The 19216-nt window shown below is 38.2% G+C and overlaps 1 protein-coding gene across 6 annotated transcripts in view; it reads right to left on the reverse strand.

Annotated features, from left to right (window-relative positions):
* The window catches only part of LOC127956611 (synaptotagmin-1-like), a 210564-nt gene extending 199098 nt beyond the window's left edge, over positions 1-11466 (reverse strand). For 5 of the 6 annotated variants that reach the window (XM_052554662.1, XM_052554666.1, XM_052554667.1 and 2 more), the window contains exon 1: positions 11280-11466. The gene's annotated coding sequence lies outside the window, so the exon portion shown is untranslated. Of the gene's footprint in view, positions 1-10701; positions 10721-11279 lie in introns of those variants that run through there. The other variant, XM_052554665.1, reaches the window with a different exon arrangement.
* Positions 11467-19216: the final 7750 nt, after the last annotated feature.

A 19216-nucleotide genomic window follows, 5' to 3' on the forward strand; every position in this document is an offset into this window, starting at 1 on the left:
GTAATGAACATGTTTTTTTCATTAAGTTCAGCACAACAGTAACTCAGTTGGCAAGTATATCACGGTCTAATCTGCACTAATTAAGGTTTCCAAAAGTGATTTATCGTGTGGATGCCATTAAAGAAAAGTGTACGAGGGACTGTTGTGCTCAATTCACTGAGAAACTAGACACTGTGTGTGATTTTGTGTTTATGTGTGACTATGTACCCCATGCTGGGACACAAGAGAGCAAGGAACAGAAAGCAGTTGGTCCTGCTGAGATCACAACCTGACCTCTCATTCTCGCTGTCTCCATCAACCTTTCTCTTCCACTCTCAATTTTCTTGCCATATGCCTCAGTAAACTCGAGTAAAGTGAGAAAAATTGCAGGACCATCTACTCTCATTTTGGCATCTCATGATGCATCTATCCAACAAACGCACACAAGTCTTTGGAACAAACCCATATCTACCTGGCATGTCTACTTTGACTTCCTCTGATTTTTTTTTTTTTTTGCTTTGTCAACACAGAAGTGATTTACTCACTGATACAGAAACTTCAGGGAGGATTCACATGTCTCCAGAAAGGCATTGGCTGACAGGTCTCAAGAGTGTTCCGTTTACACCATCTGTATTGAAGGTCACACATTTGTTCCAACTCAAGAATGTCTGACAACCTACAAACATTCATCGACTTTGCTGTGATAAATAATTTATCTTTTTAGTTTTTTATGCACCGTAATATGAGAAAAACACCTACACCCCTATTTCACCCTGGTGCTATTTAAAGTCTCATTGTAACCGGAGTAGCCACAGTTCATTTATTCTTTATTGTGATGTACATCTATGAAATGGATTATCGGGAAAAATCTAGGGCAGAAGATCAAATTATAATTGTTTATAAATTAAAATTAAGTCAAAAAACGTCCATAGATGAATTGTTCACAATTAGATCAATAACATTTTTTCATGCTGACTTGAACATCAGCTTTAAAGACAATACCTCAGTTAAATATGATTTTAGCTCCATATATTATGGTCATGATCTATTTTGGTTTAGTCTTCTGTAATTTCCTTTCTCTTGCCTTGTTTTATTATGGTTTTTGATTAATTTGCTCATTAATCATTATTAGTTAACACCCTGCACCTGTTTTCACTTCGCCAGCTGCCTTATTTAAAGTCTTCTAACTGTTTGATATTTTGTCTATTCTCATTGATGTTTATTCGTTGAGCTCATGTGGACTTATTGACCTGTCTCCTGGATATTTTAATTAAAAAACATTTTTTGTTGATCTCCTTCCGCCTTGTGCTTTGTTACCTCACCAGCCCTTAACACTATTGACAAGCAGTATGCTTTCAAGAACAATTTTTGAACCATTCCTCGTGTCATTAAAAAATAAAAATGCTTCACAGTAATGTACTAACAAATGAAATCCCAGCAGGCAAATGTGCACCCACAAATAAACATTTAAAAAAGCAGCAATAACCCTGGTTTCAGCCGTTCAACAATTAACACTTACATGTACATATGTACCACGTGAAACTGGCTTTTACTTTGCACAAAAAGGGTTTTGAGGGATTGCATCAACACAATCTTTTAACTCAAATCATGACCATGTAAGACAAGTAATCCTAGATGCTTTTTTAGCTCGGGATTCTAGAAAGGGACACAAAAGTAAAGCACCTATTATATGGGATAAACTTCACCAGATTTTTGACAATAATGAACAGTGACAAAAGACTACTTTCCAGGACAAACATTAAGCATTTTTTTACTGAAGCATTGCATATCTTCATCTAAAACTTTAATGTTTGAAAGATACTTGCCTTATTAAGTGTTGGAAACAAGTATTCATCCATTTACACAAACAGGGTGACGAGTCAAAATTATTTTAAGGCAATCACCAACAAGACAAAGATGTTATTGATAGATCTAAGGTTGCATTTAATCCCCCCCCCCAAAAAAGTTCCTCAAGATGCCTACTTGCAAGAAAATAACACAAAACCTTGTTTCACAGTTCCAAAACAAGCTTAGCTCTCTCCATCATGACAGTTCATTTACAAAATTGTCATTGCAATTCAGAAAATAGAGAAGACTCAATTAAGATTGTTGAGTGTGATTCAATCACGGAAGGGTAGCGTGGAGTTCAGCATGGCATTAATCTCTTGCAGTCTTGTATTTTCTTCATTAGATAATCTTTGTGCCTGCCTCTCTTTTATAAATCGTTACATTAGCCAATAATAGGACTGGCCTGGCTCCCCGCTGGAGAGAGCAGCCCGTTAGGCGAGTGGATAATGAGTGTTTTTACATGGGGCTGGGTGGACATGTTTCAGGGGAAGCCTCATTTTAGTCTCGGCGTGACACAGCATGCGCAGACAGTACCGCGAGTTCTTCAAACGTTACGTCTTCAGGGGAGCCCCACATTTGTCAGGAGCTAAAATGAACAAGAGACAAACAAAGAGGAGACGAAAAGGAGAGAAGCGGAGCATTAGGCCGGCTGATGTGACATTTTCACAGTGAGAGCTGTGCCGTGGGTCTTGTACCGTATTATTATTCCAGCAACTGGGTTGCACTGAGCTCACAAACTATTTAGTTTTGTGTCAAAAAAGCACTGACTTGCCTTCACAACTGACCACATGAAGCAAAACCAGACGGAAGATTAAAAGGGGGACAGTGGCGTGCGGCACTGCAAGGGATGCAGAATACAAACCCTTTTTAATGTTTGCTTGAGTTAAATGTGGATAGTCATTTGCAGTATTTTACACTAGAAGCCCAACAGCACTCAGAGGGAACGAGCATGGTAAATCTTCATGGAGACGAGCTATGGCGGGCTGGAGACTTGGTCGCCATAGCGACAGCAAGTCTGTTTGCATGAGAGAAAGATCATGGCAGGCTTTTAGAAAGAGGCGGTCAAGTGTGTGCACCTTGCTCCTGTTATGATACAAACTATTTCAGAACATTAATGTTTTCAGAACATTAATGAAATGCTAATACTATTAAAGGTGAAATATCATGAAAATCTGACTTTTCTGAGGTATGAGCTGTAAAGGCACAGCCCTATTATGGAAAAGGGGGAGGGGAGCAGCAGCTCATTTGCATTTAAAGAGACATGCACAAAAACAGCGTGTTTCTGCTTCCACTCAAAATGGCCAATTTCAAAATGATTTAATACATTTTCTGTAAGGTATTTTGAGCAGAACCTTTACAGACACATTCTGGGGATACCTGAGACTTATATTACATATTGTAAAAAGGGGGCATAATAGGTCTCCTTTAATAAAAATATGACTATACTGCATATATAATATAGCAGCATTTTTTAAGAATCAATAATCCACTTTAAAATAAAAAAGGACAAAAAATTGTCAAAGAGCACAAAAAAAGATATTTCTGTTATTGACGGACAGATTAAAAATAGAGATCAGATATATTTCACTCTCCCCATCACAAGGTGTTCAAACTCAATCTGTGTGCCCATGTGGACTCAGTGGAGCCTAGTAGGGGGGATTCACCGCTGCAATAAAAGAGAGTGGGATCTGTTCAATATAAGGGCAAAAGCAATAACTAGTCCACACTAGAGGGAAACTACGGCTCCTTCAATCACATGCACCCACACACACACGTTTTTGTTTGACTCGTGTTTCTGATTACAGAAGAGAGTTTGCACAGTATTTCCTGCACTTCTTTTCTAAATCTCCAATGCCACAGCAAAATAAATTATATTTTACCAGAGTTGTGCTCTTCTGAATCAAATCTGATGAGATAAAAAGACTGCATACTGTGAAATAATGTCAAGACAACACGTCTTTCTATTGCATTGTCTTCACTGGCTGAACTCAAAAATGATCATGCAGTGCTACCAGTACAGCCCATTTCATAAATAAATGAGCCATTTCTTTTAACAATTCAGTCAAAACAGTCACAAAACATATGTTTTTTAGTGTATTGAATTTTGAATTCAACATTTTTAAAAACTATTTATTTACGTTCAATCTTGACTAAGACATCTATACTCTTCATATTTACACCTGCTTCTATTTATTTCTGTATTATGTATGTATTTCTGCTTTCCAATTGTGGTAAGGGACTGTCACACTTAAAAGAACCCATAAAACATAATGACCGTTCTCTAAAGATCATTAAATTAAACAGTGCTATAAGACCCTTAGCTACTGTAACATGCTCATTGTGAAATGCATTGATGCATCCTGCGACACTGTAATTTTCCTGTAATGGCACATGAGCGGCGAGTAAACTGTAGCACAGCAGAATTTTATCTTGCACTCTTCTTTCCTACCTTATTAGATTCATAAAACATTTAAAATGTCCTCCAGTCCACCTTTGTGGCAGAGTCTGCCCTTTAGTAATAATTAATCCCCCCTGACTCTGACACACTCACCTTCAAGCAGTGGTGTGGGAGTAGGGGGCGTCAGTGGGGTGCTAGAGCACACAGCTGGGTGTCTATATGGGCATGGGTTTATCTGTAGTAATCTTTGACTTGTGACATGTAGAGTGCTAAAATCAGTTACTGTGTGAAGGATGTCATTTTGTAGCAGGGATACCAAGACCTTAAAATGCTGGAGGCAATCTCCTTCTTAACCTTCTCACAAGGAAAAATAAAACAATTCTCCTTTCAACAATCACACCCCCCAAATTTCCCAAACACTTCTTAGATCTTGGGATGAGAAAGCAGACTGTGAACAATATTGTATATTTAATAAATGAAGGTGTGGTGATGTGGAATTTCAAGGGATTTGGGGATTTTCCCTCCGTTTGTGGGTGGTGACACCTGAAAGACAAATTGATGCCTCATAGCCCTGTTTTCACCCAAATGAAATGCTGATGCTTATTAGCTGTGACTTCTGTGAAAGCATTCAATTATTCTTAATTGTCACTAGAGCATATTCATGCTGAATTGTTGTGGCTAAAATTGAAGTGAGACAAGTCATGCAGAAAGAGAATTTACTAAGCCCTTCTTAAATTGCTGTCTGTCATTGGTTTTAACATTCTTCAATAACAATCTTCATGAATTCATCTTGTTCAATTTTGGTAATGGAGGTGACCTAATTTTACATGCAGTGCGACTGCTCTGCTTTTTGGTTGGTTGCATCAAATGTTTGCAATGAATTAGAGTAAACCAAGCTTAGTGTTTTTAAATCTATGAGTATTATTATTTCTGTTACAGTACTTCGTATTTTTATTAAATAGCATTTAAGTAACTAACTAGCTTTTATATAAACTCACCATTTTATAGTAAATACATATTATAGACAAAAAAAACAAAACAAAAAAAAAAACCTTGTTTGAATACAATACTGAATACAATAAGTATTTGGATTACTTCCATATTAGTGGCTGAGCTACACTCTATACCGTCCTTAAGTAGGATTTCTGTAAACCAAAATGCTTTTCCTCTCTGTTTTAATCAAGTCTGTATTTATCTCATAATCCTAAAATTATTAGTGTATGTCCACTGCGATCAAGAAGGCCACAGCCCTCTAAAATCAGGCAAAGACAAGGTGTTGCTTGAATAAAGGCATAAAAGTAAACAAAATTGGACTGTAAATTTAATGTGCTGGTTTAGATAAATTATTTATAACTATTTTAAAAAGTAGATAGCAAATATATTAAATAATTATGTAATTAATTCATGACATAGCTACAGACAGCATACAATCAGCAGAGTTGTTCTCACAAGATGTGTTCTTTTGTTTAATTAACATCCAAATGAAACAGACATGACATGGTGTCTTAAAAAGATAGTGCCACTACAAAAACTGTAAGAGATGGTGCAGCAGTTTCATTAAGATGTGTGAAAAAAAAGTGACGTAACATATAGCCCAGTATGGTGACCCATACTCAGAATTCGTCCTCTGCATTAAACCCATCCAAAGTGCACACACACAGCAGTGAACACACACCCGGAGTCATTAATGCTGTGGCACCCAGGGCAGTTTGGGGTTAGGTGCCTTGCTCAAGGGCACATAAGTCGTGGTATTGCCGGCCCGAGACTCGAACCCACAACCCTAGGGTTAGGAGTCAAACTCTCTAACAACTCTCATTATTGCCATTTGGGGCTTTTCTTTATGTGATTAATTTGATTAATTAATAAGCATACAGTTCAATGTAATCAATTTGTTGTCACTTTTTAATCAATTCACAGCCCTAATAAAAATATATAGAAGTACTGAACTTTAACGAGGACTAGGAAGGTACCATGGTTAATTCCAATAATTGTCTGTGCATTGTCAAGTTGAGGCATCACCACTTGATCGCCCCCTTGTGCACTGATTAAAAAGAAGACCATTACATCACTTCCGCTAACTATGTGCATATGTATCCTCCATGGTAACACAGGCGTAGCAAACGCCATGGAACGAGATCTGCTCCCCACCATCTGTGTGTGTATGTGTGCATGTGCCGAGGCTGTGCTATGGAGTCAGAAGGCTGGCTGCATTCTCTAAGGACCTCTCCTCCGTTGCTTAGCAATAGGTGGAACAGTGAGGAGCCCCAATAAGGCAACTGCATCTACTGTATTTCCTAGCAGATATGTAGAGATAAAACAGAATTGAGCAATTTAGCATTCACATGATTAATATATAGTATGTTTTCTATATTTTGTAATATATATATAAAAATATTTTAGGCTAATTTTAGCAAGTTAATTTACTCTAGTGGTAGACTAGCCATGCCACATTTAAGAATAAGCACCACATATTCATATGCAATAATCCATTAATGGTACTTGGCATACAATTCAGTTAGATAGATAGATAGATAGATAGATAGATAGATAGATAGATAGATAGATAGATAGATAGATAGATAGATAGATAGATAGATAGGTCTCTATTATATTAGGTCAAAGCACTTTGTCAAACATAATGTTTGATGTCTCTCCTACTGACCTTGAGAGTGTTCCTGTTCTCTGATAGATCAAACAATATTTATTCACCCATATTTCCCACAAGTCCTTGCTGCTTGTGATATGTATGACCCCTGCTGCTAGCCTGTACAAACACAGGCTTGTTTTTCGGTTATCCATCTCAGTCACTGGGTGAAGAATTACTTCCTTACAGTTGGTGTGGGTCCCAAAAAGACACTGCTAGGTTTTAATACTCAATCCAATGGATATAAATGAATACCATCTAATGGATACAAATGTTAACATCCCCTTATGGCTTAGACTTTCTCATCTTGTCATTGGAAGTTCGATTGCATGAAAAAAGATGAGATCACCTTCAATTTTCCATGTTTGTAATATATTATTGGTTTTGAATCTGTCCCATTTACTCAAGCCCACAGTGAGTGTCGTTTAGATGGTGCCTGTACCTGCTGTGGTGTAACGCAACGAGAACATACCGCTCCATTATTGCACACATTTATCATGGCTGCCCCAGACTCTTCACAGAGCTTGTCAGTGATCCGTACACTTCCCTCGCCCAGGTATCTGCAGCCAACCAGCCAGCTGTCCAAGGTCAAATCATAATAGAGCCGCTATTTTTATCTTCTGTCTGCTATTACTCCTAACAACAGCGTGTTGGCCTCTGCAGACACGCACATATATGTACACACACGCTCCCATTTATTTCACCACCTTTTCAACCACAAGGGAACTGCGTAGCAAATGACAAAATAAATAAATAAATAAATAAAATCATCCAGGTGACTGATCCTAATCTCACAGGCTGACATTAAAGACTTCCAGAGATAGCCCGCTGAGCGTAAGCGACAGTAGAAGGGATGGTTAACTCCACCTTTCGGCAGTACCAGACTTGTATTTCACCTCATTAATGGATATTTAACAAGGCTGGTAATGCACGATGTTGCCCTTGGCAACTGCAGGGGGCGTGACATATTTGGGCCACCACCTGCCATCCCATATTGCCCTGAAAGGTAAAAATCATGTACAGTGTTGCTGTGGTTTTTTAGGAAACCTCTCATGGGGCAATATTACATTTTAGACCCTTGGCAAAATGGAACTTCTCAAGCCGACAGTTTCTCTCATGTGAACAATATTATGAGATGGGATGAGAGGATGAGACTTAAAGAAACAACAGGGCTCCAAACTAAAAAAAAATCAATTAAGGAGCCATTGGCTCCTGGAAGAAAAAACTAAGGTGCCAAATAATTTTTTAGGTGCAACAGAATAAATGTGTTGTATTCATTTTTATTATAATATTTTTTTTTGTGTGTGTGTGTGTATATATATATATATATATATATATATTATGTATGTATATATGGATGGATGGACCACAAGAATCACTTGGCCTCTGAGTGTAGTTTTGGCACTTCCTCAATGAATCCTGGAAATGATGTCATTTAAATATAAAGGTACTTCACAATGCCATAGAACAACCTTTTTTGTCTAATCAGTTTCATAAAGAACCTTTAACATCTGAAGAAAAGGTTCTTTGTAGCAAAAGAAGGTTCTCCAGATCATAAAAAGCTGAGAGTTTCTTTAAAGAACCTTTGACTGAATGGATCTGTGAAAAACCTTTTTAACACCTTTTTTTAAGAGTGTATTTCTTTCACACTTTCCGTCGATTTTAAAGGAGTTGAATCATAGACAACAGGTTAAATAAAAAATAAAAGCCATATTATTAATGATTATAAACTAGAATTGTTAATGATATTGCCAATATCCACACAGCTGACAGCTTAACCAGTTGCAAAACAATCAGGAAAAAGTTATAACATGTAAATACATAGGCTTAACCACCAGTGGCGATATCAGCAAAAACCTCACTCGTAATTTAATATATTTGGTCGCAAATGCAACCATTTTAGTCGCAGTTTGGAGCCCTGAACAACTGACTTTTTTTGAAGAGCAATTTTACTTCACATTGATGAATTATTGAACCGGAAGACGTTCAGGCAGAAGATGTAAGACATATGCGTCGCGCACATGCTTCTGGGAAATGTAGGAGCAAAGGAAACAAAGTTTTATAAAGTTTAGTAAAGCAAAACCAGTCTCCTCTTGGCTTATTTCGAAATCCTCCAATATTTTTCTTTAAAAATCCTTGTTTTGTGCTTCTAATTCATGACCGGTGTTTTGTTTTGTTTTGTCTCCGTGCTCATCACTAACCACACAGCGCTGACGTACACAGCGTATACCTTCCGGTTCCAAACAGTCAGCAGAAGTGAGAAAAAAGTGTTTATTACGATTGAAATACGGATATCTTTCTTACAAAAATGAATGGATTTGCTACAGGGGCCTTTATTCACCCGGAGCCAGACTTGGGACTTTTATTTCACGCCTTCTGAACTGTTGACAACAAGGCTTGGAACATCAAGGACCATTTTTAATGTAACTTCAATTGGATTATTCTGAAAGAAGAAAGTCACAAACACCTAGGATGTTTCAAGGGTGAGTAGAAGATGGATGAATTTTCATTTTTGAAATTTCATTTTCATATTTGTCGCTGGGGAATATTTGTAGCAATAGCCACAAATACATTGTATGGGTCAAAATTATAGATTTTTATTTAATGCCAAAATCATTAGGATATTAAATAAAAATCTTGTTCCATGAAGATATTTTGAAGTTTCCTCCTGTAAATAACGAAAACTTCATTTTTGATTAGTAATATGCATTGCTAAGCACTTCATTTGGACAACTTTAAAGACAATTTTCTCAATATTTAGATTTTTTTTGCACCCTCAGATTCCAGAATTTCAAATATTTGTATTTTGGCCAAATATTGCCTTATCCTAACAAATATGCTTCATTAGTACTAATATACAGCCAACATGTTAATAATAGACATACTAATAATCAACTAATTAGTAGTGAGAACTAGTATAAATATATGCTTTTATAATAATACATAAATATATTAAATGCTATTTTCATAAAAAATAATAATTGTTATAATAAAATAATATAATAACTGTCATTCATGGTTATAATTTTTTATTAAAAATAAATAAATTAAAATAAAAATTGGTGACAAAATCAACAAGTGTACAAAGGTTGTTTTTTTTGTGGTGTTTACTTGTTTGTGTTTTTAGGTTTTGTGTACAGATTCATTAAATGACTTGATTGTTTTAAATCAATGCCCCATTGATAAATGCTGAATAATTCTGCTACAGAACATTTTGATAGTAAAATGTAAATAAGACAGTGTTAAGTTCATAAGAACCACAGTTTACTACAGCATATGCGCTAACTCCATCTGAAATGTTGGTCTATTCTGATGAGGTTTTGAATCTATTTCTATGGTATCACTTAGCAACACTTTTACCGCAGCTCCTCAATCACTAATGTATTCCAGAGGAGGATCTTCACAACTGAATTGGATAAGCCCGAGGCTATAGTCAAGCAATCCCTGCTCCTCGCTCTCACTAGGCGTGAATAGCAACGGCTGATCTGCCCAACAGAGATATGAGGTAATGACAGGCGCATTTGTTGATGTGGGCAGGAGCTAGGAACAACTGACCAAGTTCTTCATAATAACATAAAGACAATAAGATATTTCAGCTTTTTATGCAATCCATACTCAATCCAACAAGTGCAAACAAAAGAAGAGATTAAGTTGAGAAGGAAAGTCAAGTGCGGTTTGATAATCTTGAGGGACGACGCAAGGCAAACCTACTTTCTCTTTGGCTGCCACTCTAGGATGAAGGAGACAGCATCTGTCTCCAAATATATACTGGTGGTCGTGATTCCCAGAGCAGAACAAATAATGGTTTCTAGGTAAGAAAGAAGCTCTTTACCGTGGGAATTATCTTCCATTCTGAAATAATTTCCTCCACTAGAATAATTCTCCACTATCCAGCACCACAGATAAACCCATCACACATGAAACGTAGAGGAAGAAAAGACGAAGAGAGTGTTTATCAGATACAGAGAACTGTGGTGGGATTAGTTTCTCTAGGATGAATACAGCATCATCTCTCCACCTGTCCAACCATCAGCCGTCCACCCGCACACACACTCCCACACACAAACACGTAAGAAAACACATCTCCAATCTCCAGCTACAGACATGTGAATAATTTTCCCCTACTTGGATAAGCAGATCTAAGCTAAGCGTGGCAGTAGATGATGGGTTTCTCACAGGAACCATCCAACCGGTAAACTACCACCTTCCCCAGCTGGCCAGAAAGAGGAATGAAATGTGCTAAAAGCAGTGTCGGTGAGAAAACAAACACCACGCTGCAGGGGCGGGCATTTATGATGGCACACTCTACTCTGACCCAGTATAGGTCTCTTTCAGAATCACAACCAATACGAAACAAACCAGGAAAGGCTGAACACCTGCAACTTCAGAGAGGGAAATATGAGTGCCTACCTCTGTGTGGCGTGCTGTTATCGCCTGCTTCGGCTGGGAGGAAGTGAAGTACATATCATATGCAAGAGAGAGAGAGGGAGTCACAGAGAGATGGAGAGGAGGAGTCTTGTCTGGTAGAGTTGGAGAGAGCGGGAGAGAGAGCGAGAGAGCTGCTGTTGTCGCTATTCTCTGGTGAGCCTGCAGGGAGTAGTGTGCATGGTAATGTACTATCCCTGTTAAAAACCAGATCGTGCATGCATCCAGTCCTAAATTAGAGAGAGAGAGGGAGAGAGAAAGGGACTCTTGATTGTTTAACCATGCACTGTCACGAGGTACTTCCTACGGAATCCCTCCAGTGAGAGTGGCACAGCATCACTAAGTCCTTGACTGCGATTGGCTACTGTGGATGATGATGCAGTCAGCTGGCGATGTTTCTGGCAGCAGTCAACTAAGATGACCCTCTCAGCTAGTATTAGCATCCTCAAACATCCTAAGCAAAGGGTGGAGGCAGGGCAAGGACGAGCAAGGACATTTCCGAAACCCTCCTGAGAGCGTGTTCATGCACACTTCAGTAGGAAGCTGGATGGTGTGTGTGGCAAGTCCCGGCATGGTGCCTTGTAGACGTTTGTGGATGCATTGAGACAAAGAAGTCTCAGAAGAACGTCTAGGTGTAGAGGTTGTGATTTCCCCAGAGAGAGCTCCATCAATAGCAAGGGTAGCTCACTGTCAGGGAAGGGCAGGTGCTAATTAATGGGATGAATTCTGGGTTTTGTGACCTCCCATCTTAAAAGGAGGATGCATGTAGAGTGGCTATTATTCGTTCTGATGTTCATTAACTTCGAAATGGCCTGGATCTGGACTGCAGATATAGATAATACCGATTCCCAACAGGTCGCTTGATGTGCCTTATGTGGACCCCACAGTTGCTGTGCTAAAAGCTTGACAATTTCACAGTGAAATGCCTCCACTTCAGAAGGCCAGCTTGTTGTATAAGAACAAAGATATAAAAAGAAGGGTAAATGACTCATCTCTTTTGTTGAAAATTAAATGTCAGACTGTTTATGCATGCAAGTGGTGGTTGTGAAATCCTAAATCGTAAAATTCTGCAATTAAAATATAACTGTAATAAAGACTGACAAACTATTAAAGAGGTTTTAAAAAGAAAGAAAGAAAGAAAGAAAGAAAGAAAGAAAAAGAAAGAAAGAAAAAGGCATGGGTCGGTATGAAATTTTGAAGGTATGATAACCTTAAGCAAAAATTTCACAGTGTCACAGTATTGTTGTAACGGCTTTTTTACTTTGATTTGTTTCCTAAAAATAAAAAAATAAAGACTGACATCTTTATTTAACCGAAATCTGTAATTGCAGTTATTCAATTTTAGTTATATAATTCATATACATATAATTTATTTAATTTCATATATTTTAGTTATATAATAATAACCATACACATCATTTGATGTAGTAATAATAACCCAATTTGAAGCAAAAACAGAATGTTTTGATAGGCTTTGTGAAATTATACCACATAAACTTTCCAGAAGACAGTCAGCTCCCCTCAGAAACAAATTCATTAAAACCCAAAATCAATACTGAGGATTTTCTTCCAATAGTTTGTGCATCATGAACAGTGAGTGATCTGCCTGCTACAGTACTTTTCTCTGTGTGTGCATCTTCAACGTCCCTGGCCTGTGTCAACGGGCTTTAACAGACTTCATATTTTCACTGAAATGACATTTTGGAAAATGATTACATTGCAACGCAGTCTAGAACAGAGCGTTGCAATAAGGCAAAAACGTCCAGTTGCTGATCGCGTAAAGACCAAAGTAAATTTCTGCCATCCGTGCACCGTCAGCATTATATTATTTTCGTCATCAAGAGTGCTTGCAGACAGCCGTGCACCCTATGGTACTGCACATGTGTCGAGCTCATCTGTCTGCGGTCATCTGTAATTAAGTATACTTTTGAAAGCTGTGTGGATGCAGCTGTGCATGAGACGGAAAGAAACGCTGAACGTGAAGTGTACGCGTGTGTTAAGTTCAGTCATCCTACAACGTGACATGTGACTGACGGCTCGCTTGCACCAACAGGAGGAGGAGAGGTCAGTGTTACTCTCTGCACTGCACTCAGCCTGAGTGATTCCTACTCTTTCAGTCATTGAGGAGACATGGAAAACAGCGTATACCGCAGGAATGGTATAATGGAAAATATTATTGTATTAATATATTAATATATAAATATATTAATATATATATTAATATTGTTCTGTATCGCCGTATACATTGAAATATGTAATCGGTCCATGACTAGAAAGAAAGAAAGAAAGAAAGAAAGAAAGAAAGAAAGAAAAAAAGTGAATGTAGGGCTAGAATGTATGGTATCTGTGTTTGAAAATTAAATTACTGTTTGATTTGATGAGGTGTTTAACGTAATTAATGATACCTTAATTATAAAAAAGGCAAACAGTGCACGACATTCTATTTTAGAAGACACTCTTTAAAAAAATTACAGACTTAACTACTACAATAAACAATTAAAGTACTGCACTGATTTTATATGGGTGCATTTGATATTTTTAAAGCATACATTAATGTGCACAAATCTGTGGTTAAGTGCCATTGATTCAATGTCGACTCATAACAGCCTCATGAACAGTGCTTCTAAACAATGTTCAGTGCAATTCCCAGATCTGCTGTTATTATATCAGTCTAACTTCATGCTGACATTCACCATTGCCATGATGTTTTTTTTTTTTTTTTTCCTAATGATCATTCTCTTTCTCTTACTATCTATAAAACAAAAAATAGCACCAAGTCATGATTTTTTTCCTGCCATTTCACACCAATGCAATTCCCTGCCTCATTTCTTTCCTTCTGGAAATCGAAGCTAGAAAATGAATGGCTGCAAAGTGACATAACACATGTTGGTCTTCTATGTGTCCTGGTGAATCACCATGGAAACCTTCTTGAATTTAACCCTCTTTCAATGACGGAGTGGTCAGGATGGGAGAGTGTTAATTGCATGGGCACTTCGGGGTCTTAATGGTAACCTTGTAACCCCATATGAACAACTGAATGCTGAATGTTTTTCTTTGTCTGCACATTGCTGTGACTGCACCTGCTGCAGTCTCTTGAGAGATCCCTCTGTGTTTGCTGTTCTGCAAATGGCCTCATCAAAGAGTGATCAGCAAAGTCATTGCTTGTATCTGTATACCAACTCTTACCTTGAGATAACCTGACTCACACACCCAACTGCAAAACAAGCTCTAATTGCATTTTATAAATTTTTTTTTTTAAGAAAACGTGGATTTCATACCCAAACACTATGCTTCTTTGGAGCAAAAGAAACAGAAGATCATACATTATTGATGCAGTCCATAGGTAATTTAATGTGCACTTTAAGCTGACTGGAATATTAATTATAGTCATCATGGTTTATTCTGAATTGGTATGCAGTGTGCTGCAGGTGTCTGTGGCTGTGACTGCGCCTGTACACACTGCAATAATGTCAGCAATAACTTTTAGATTATGATCTCTTAGATGCATTTCAGCAAATTAGAGGATTTGTGAGTACCTTTTCATTGAAAGTGACCAGGTTTTGCTACAGCGAGTAACTGAAAGGATGTCAAGTGATGCTACAGTAAGTAATTTAATACTTATGTTTATTCTATCTAGGGCTAGGAATCGATTACAATTTCCCAATTAAATCCAATTAGCTCCCAATTTGACTCGACTCTTATTTCAGCATGATCTCATCAGGATTACTTTGAATACATTTCACTTATTACACCCTTTGCTTACATATGAGTGGTCTTGCTTGCAGGTTTTTGTTGTGAAATGCAAAATCTTACAGTTTCACTTAAATATAATAGTACAAAGACAAGGATGACAAATAAATGCAGTATGTTTCTGAATTACTTAAGAGAACCGGATCATAAGAGTCACTTGTTCATGGATCAGAATAAACTGCTCATTTTTTACGGTAGGTTTGTCTGCAGTCTGCAGTCTGAGACCCAAACAGAAATTGCACAAATTCACAGAGTATACCGTGACATCAATCTTTCTTTTTTTTACTCAGAATTCATATTTTTGCCTAATTGTTGTGGAATCTTGAGGCCTATCTTGTAAAAAGTACAACACAATTGAGCCAAGTATGACAAAACGAAAGAACAATATTCATCAATCATACACCAGATTGACCGTGAAGTAAAAATGTGTTCCTGGATCCTTGCTGGAGCCGGAACAACATGCCCAACAACCAATCAGAATTTAGAGTAAGGGCTATAATAACAATACTATCAAGCCATCTTTCTGACTTAAACTGTTTAACGTTTAGGTTTGGAGTTAGTTATATTGCTCCAGTAAATAAATGCTGATCCAGGAGCATGTTGCCAAATCTAATCCTCAAATCTGACTAGCTACTAAGAATATTGTTTCAAGACCAAGAAAGTATGATATTTTTCATATCCTAAGGTTCAGTACAGTAACATGTATAGAAAGTAACTGCAGATGAGTGCACACAACAGAAGTGAAGGAAGAACAAGAGATGTCTTTGATTCCATTGAGGACAGACGGTTTCTCAGCAGCAGTCGATTGGCTTTGTTTCAGCAGGCTGGCTGCTTTACACTCTGAACAGCAGGGACACCAGCTGTAACCTCCCCAGTGTCCTTCAGAAATAGCCCTTACCCAGCAGAAGCCTGGCCTCTGCCCAGCCTTCCCAGCAAACCAAGGCCTAATGTTGGCCTAGTGTTAGCAGTACCAAGACCTGGGCATTCTCCGTGTGGGCATAGAAGATTTGTATCAATCGTTGGCCCGTTGCTAGCTTCATTAGCCTGGCCTCACCTCCAGAATTCCCATCAATCGCTGGTCCAACACTTGTCAAATGTCTCGATGACACGGATGGCTGTCATACAACAATTCACTGACATCACCATAAAAAAATTTGCATTCATGCGCTCTCTCTAATCCTACACCGTGACTATAGAAATCAAACTGACATTATTAATTATGCAGTATCAAAAAAAAATATTACCTACCAATAAAAGATTAATGGAGAGATTTTGACCATCTGTAGCACTAGATTGTGTCTCACCCTGCTAGGGAATTAAAAGCACACAGGACTGTTTTCCATGTACCCATTATTAACCAATCAGTTCTCCAACATCTGAGGTCTCTGGAGCCTTTAGCTGTAAACACAGAAGACCGTACGGTGCCTGCGTTCAGCTCATATTCTCCAAAACAGCGCTATGGTGATGAGAAGAGACACAGTGGTGACTTTTTGTTGAATAAAGTTTGGGTAGTGTGGTGATCAAGAACCTAATGGTCACTCTAGTTGAGCTCCATGATATGTGGAAATAGGACAAACATCACTGCAACACTCCACCTAACTGGGCATTGTGGCGATGTGCCAAGACTCAATACTCTCTTCAATGAAGACACATGAAAACCCACTTTGAATTAGCAAAAGAAAACACCTAAAGGACCCTCAGACTATGAGAAACATTCTCTAGTCTGATGAGCCTTAATTCCAAACATCATGTTTAAAGGAAACCAGCTTTGATCATCACCTGCAGAGTGCCAACTTAAAAGTAAAGTGTGCTAGAAGCCTGACGCTGTGGAGCTGTTTTTCAGCGGCAAAGACTGAGGGACTCATCAGAGAAGAAGAAAAGCTCAATGCACCAAAATATTGAGATAGCCTTAATGAAAACCTAGTCTAGAGCATTCAGAACCTCAGACTGTGCAGAAAGTTCACCTTCCAACAAAACAACGAACCCAAACACAGCAGGAGTGGCTTATAGACAACTCTGTGAATGTCCTTGAGTGGCCCAGCCAGAGCCTGGCTTGAACACAATCAATTATTTCAGGAGAAACCTGAGCGTCTGCCCCCATCCAGGTGGGGAGAAGAATGGCAGATAATTGCCAAATGCCAAAGCTAGTATATATATATATATATATATATATATATATATATATATATATATATATATATATATATATATATATATATATAATCTGCTTCTCACTGAACCCTCCAAAACTGCCCACAGTGGTTTGAAAATGGTCAAGTCAGGTCAATTCTTTTTAGTGCTCAACAGTCCCTATCATCCGCCTTGTGTATATGGAGTCATAATCATAAAGACTTTTATTCTTTAAACACCAAACAATTTAGTTGCAAATCTAGTTACAAATTCTTCTGCTAAATAGGCATCCATGATTTGTCCCACACAATTTATATTAACCTCTATGACAGTGGTTCCCAACCTTTTTCAACTCGCGGCCCACACAACCAAACACATATGATTGCGCGGCCCACTGCAAAAAAATTAACTGACCCCGCTATTGTTGGGTTAATAACTTATTACTCAGAAGGTAGATTGTTAACTGTCTTTATTGAATGAACTGACAATGAACAGTCAATAACTGTTTGGCTGGCACCGCTTGGTACAACTGCTGTTGTTCTGTAGCATACACAACAAAAATATCTAAGATAAATTGGCGGTTTATTCTTAAACCAACCAATAGTGGAAGCATAGTTAAAGTTTAATATTTATTTTGCCTTATTTAATTATATACATGAAATTATGTTATTATATTATGACTTAGACATTTTTACATATATGGACAATATTATTATTTATTGTAATAGTAATTGGCGGCCCACCTGCAATACCATCGGCCCACAGGTTGAAAACCACTGCTCTATGATAATAATAGGTGATCACATTATTTTATCCAACTCCTCCATGGCATTTGCATCCATGCTTTGGGTAAAGTTTGGGCACAAGTTTGACATACAAATATCTGCACTCTCAGTTAGTAAATGAGATCCACCGTGGGAGGAAAAAGGATCTAATAAAGAGAAGAGCACACAGCTCCAACACAGACAAACTAACTGTCAAACTAACTTCTAAGATTGTAGAAAGTTTTATGCAAGTAATGCTAAAAACAAGACTTTAAGTTTATTAATATAACCAGGCTAACACCTCCGTAATGTGTCAAATCAGTCATTCACCAATGAGAATGTAATGATACGCTTCTCCCTGTCTGCATAAGAGTGAGTCATGCGGGGAGGCCCCTCCTCGCCCCCGGGGCCCACGTGCATCTCTCATTCGGCGGTTTACAGATCACTGGCGTTCCTCACCAGAGGCTTGGCCACACGCCTGTCAGTGCCTGATGGATGGTGTGACACCCAGCCGCTACCCTGTCATCCTTGCCACTGAATGGGTAAGAGAGAAAGAGAGAGAAAGAGACAAGAGATTGGGATAGAAGAATCTGCATTTTAAAGGAATAATTCCTAAAAATGAAGACTCTGTCATCATTTGCTCACCTTATTGTCATTTCAGATTTAAATGATGTTTTTTCTTACTTGGAAACAAAAGAAAATTGGGATAATATCTTGGCAATATTTTCAATATGTTAATAGGACTGGGGCTGTTAAGCTCCAAAATAACAGAAAAAAGCGTTATTACATTTTTTGGTGAACCATTCCTTTAAGGGTAAGAGATAAATAGGAAAAAAATAATGAGAAAGAGCGAATGAGGCAATCGAGAGCGAGAAGGAGACACCCTTGTACTGTGACTTCAATGTGGCTGATTCGTTCTGCGGGCTAAGTTAGATTGCAGACTGTGCGTGGGCGTCCATCAGTTTACCTGCCTGTCAGAGCCCGGTGACAAGGCCAGGGCTGGCTGAACAACACAAGGAAAGACGAGCAAAGGAGAAACACACTTTTATGAATCTTCATGGAAATGAATCTTGGGGTGGGGGTCTGGACTATTTTCCCCATCCGGCCTCCCTGTCACAGTGTAACCCTCATCACAAAGTCCAGCCAATCAAAACCAAGAGGCAAAAGAACCATCTTCATGCATCTTGTATGAACCAGCAGTTTGTCTCGCATGAAACCCCAAAATTGTAAATTTACCACATGTGCAATCACACATGCAATAGATTTCAGACTCTTTGT

Source organism: Carassius gibelio, chromosome B4 (genome assembly GCF_023724105.1).
Source record: "Carassius gibelio isolate Cgi1373 ecotype wild population from Czech Republic chromosome B4, carGib1.2-hapl.c, whole genome shotgun sequence".
In the NCBI taxonomy this organism is placed as follows: domain Eukaryota; kingdom Metazoa; phylum Chordata; class Actinopteri; order Cypriniformes; family Cyprinidae; genus Carassius; species Carassius gibelio.